Source organism: Equus quagga, chromosome 14, assembly GCF_021613505.1.
Source record: "Equus quagga isolate Etosha38 chromosome 14, UCLA_HA_Equagga_1.0, whole genome shotgun sequence".
NCBI classification, from domain to species: domain Eukaryota; kingdom Metazoa; phylum Chordata; class Mammalia; order Perissodactyla; family Equidae; genus Equus; species Equus quagga.
Genome location: NC_060280.1, coordinates 89,322,279 through 89,325,687, shown reverse-complemented (window position 1 = coordinate 89,325,687; position 3,409 = coordinate 89,322,279).

Sequence of the window (3,409 nt, the reverse complement as noted above, 5' to 3'; positions counted from 1 at the left end):
ATCTGGGAAAGTTTTTATTTCTCCATCGTATTTGAAGGATATTTTCGACAGCATGAAGGTTTTTAAAAGAAATCCATGATTTTGCCCAGATAGGTCATGATGGGAGCCTGGCTGCAAATTAAGGCCAGGTCTTGGGGTAACCTGGGCACATGTCAGTAAGAGGGAACTCGGAGTCACCTCAGCTAAAATGTGTTCATATGTAGTAACTTGGCCTTGTAAGTGGTCCTGCCTGCAGGCTCTCCAAGCTGGCCATTTCACATGTGCCCTTTGTCTTAGGGTGAGGTTCTGCTGTGCCCGCCGAGGTGCCAGCCTAGCCGCGTGCAATGGCAAGTGGATCTGTGGAGACTTAGGAGAGGCGCCATATTTCCAATTTTGAAATATCCAATTGTTAAGGCAGCACATTTGATTGTCTAGGGGCTTGTTGTAATCCTTGGGTCAAAATTATTGAGCCTGGGGCTCTCAAACTATCCCAAGCACCCAGAGCAGACAGACGAACACAGCTAGCCCCGATAAGGGCCAACAGCTGCGTTTGATAAATTTGTTCTTTGTCATTTTTGTGGCCTCTCTCCCAGAGAGGTTTCCCGTTGCCAGGGGAATGTGGGGTGGCCGTGGCTGTGGTAGGCTTCTATCTCCACATCCATACGAGTTTGGCCCAGCTGACTGTCTAGGTGTAGTTTGAGGACTCCACGGAAAGCATAAGAATTTCTTCCCTGGTCGTTTTGGGATATAGTTGGCGTTCCCTAAGTGGAGTTTGTTGTAGCCTCTTGTGGTGGTCCACACCATTCCTGCTGCTGTTGCTGAGGGTGTTATTTCTACTTCCTGCAAGGGATCAAATCCCTAATCCTTTATGTCCCTTAATGTCTCCCTAAAGGAGACACGAGGATTTATTCCAGCCTTAATATGATGAGAAGTGTGGCAAGCTTTGGGAGCAAGGAAGTCAGATGTACCCTCTTCCTGAGGGTCTCAAAATAGAGCTGTGAGGGGTCACTGAGGGCATCCTATTGTCGCTGGATCCCAGGATGTTATCTGCCCATGATAAGGTAGCCAACCTTTGTGGGAGAGCAGAATGGTCAAGAAATGTAAATTTAAGGGGGAAATGGGTGAGTAGAGGTAAACATAGAAATAGTCTCAGTCAACATGGAATCCTTAAGTCTCCTATAACAGTAAGGGGAGACATGGCAGCTTGTAAAGGTTGGTATGGGGTCTTTTAAGACCCCTCAGTCTAGAATTTAGTAGGACCAATACCTGAGACAGGAGGAGAGCCATTTAAATGAGGACTGTCTATGGATATTAACTAGACTTCTTGTGGTCATTTGCAATACATACAAATATTGACTCATTACCTTGTACACCGGAAACTAATCTAATGGTATATGTCAATTATACCTCAATGAAAAAATAGAAATAAATAAAATCTTCAGAAAAATGAAGAGACAGTGTCATCTGGCTTTTTCTCTTTAATTACTGTCCTTCATCCTTCCCCCTTTTTTCTTGTCAATCAGATGTTTCCTGGAATCTGGATGATAAATTTTGCACTATGAAGACAAAAGCTGCAGACAAATGGTTTGGCTGAAAAACACAGGGACACTTTCCTGCCATGATTTCATGGTCCCTGCCATTGGACTGCCTGTTTGAAGACTTCTTGGCACATGAGAAAAATCAGTACCTTCTCAGGCTGAGCCCTTATACTTGATGTCATCAGTGTATAGATGGCACTTAATACCAGTAGGTTAGATGACTTCATCAAGGATTGACAAGCCCTCAGAAACTTCTGGATTTAGCAGTTGGGGTCATCAGAGGAAGTAGCAAATATATTGAGAAGTCGAGGGCCATAAAATGGGAATAGAATTAAGATTGGTGTCCGTGAACCCAAGGCAGGGAGCAGTGGCTGGTGGACTGCTGATGGAGTGATATAAATGACAATGGGATTTGACCGTGACAGTTGTTGGGGACTTTTCAAAAGCTGTCTTTCTGGAGCAGGGTGTGCTAATGCCTCCTTGGGATAGATCCCTGAGAAAAGAGGATGGGTAGGCATTGCAGACAATAACGATAGGCACTTTGTGTGTGTGTGTGTGTGTGTGTGTGAGGAAGATTGGCCTGAGCTAACATCCGTGCTAATCTTCCTCGGTTTTGTATGTGGGATGCCTCTACAGCATGACTTGATGAGTGGTGTGAAGGCCCACACCCAGGATCGAAAACCCACGAACCCCGGGCTGATGAAGTAGAGTGCACGAATTTAACCACTGTGCCAGCGGGCTGGCCCAACAGACACTTCCATTAGACCTTCCACTCTATACCTTAACATATCAGCTTTCCGTTGTGTATTATTTTTCTATAGCTGCTGTAACAAATTACCGCAAAGGTAATAGCATAAAACAATAATAATTTGCTATCTGGTGGTTTTGGCAAGCAGAACTCCTAAAAGGATCTCTTCAAAGCCAGAAACACTAGTCACACTCTTCTCATCCTCCCATATCTCATTCTCCTAGTTGGCTTCCCTCTTCTACTTTTAAGGACCCTTGAGATTGCACTGGGCCCAGCGGCACAGTGCAGGATAATCTCCATGTTTTAAGGTCAGCTGTTGTACAACCCTAATTTCCCTTTGCCATGTGACCTCACGTATTGTTTAAAGGGTCCCTGGGACTTGTCTTAATCAGGTATGGTAAGACATGGACATGGAAATGACTGTCAAGGAGGAAGAAGTTTATCCTACTCAACAGTTCTCTAGAAATAGGAGACACAGCAGGCCATGCAGGGGGTCTATGTGGGGAAACACTGGGGCTGGTCAGGATGCGGTGTGAACAAGGGAATGTGGCCAAGAGCCTTTATTGTGGTTGCCCTGGGGAAGGGACAGGTGAGGAAGGGTAAGCAAGTTTAAGATTTGATAGTTTGAATATCACCAGGCTCTTGGGCACAGGGGCTGTCCCTGGATGGCCCCCGGCCCTATGGTTACTAAAATAGGTTGATAGTTGCCCAGAGTTTGAGAGCCCAGTAAAGGAGGGGTTTGGGGTTATAGACTCTGGATTGGTTGGTTGGCATGTGAAAGGAGTGTTCTTGGGGTGAGTCTTCTTTAACTGTCTCTAGGACTTGGTTAACCCTGGGAGGGGCAGTCCCTCCAGGGTCAGGAAGGCCTCTTACATGTCAAACCATCAGAATACAGAAAATTAAAGATGTGGTTAATACACACATTCACAGATTCCAGAAATGAGAACATAGATATCTCTTGGAGACCATTCTGCCTACCATACATCATTCATGTTTGTTATCTTATTTTTTAAAATTTTATTTTTCTACCTTTCTGGTTTTAGTTATTGTGATTGTTAACATTTTAACAGGATTTTAAAGTCCAGTCTGAAATTTTAGCTACAGATTAAATTATTTTATATTTCTTCTGATTACCAATGCAGTG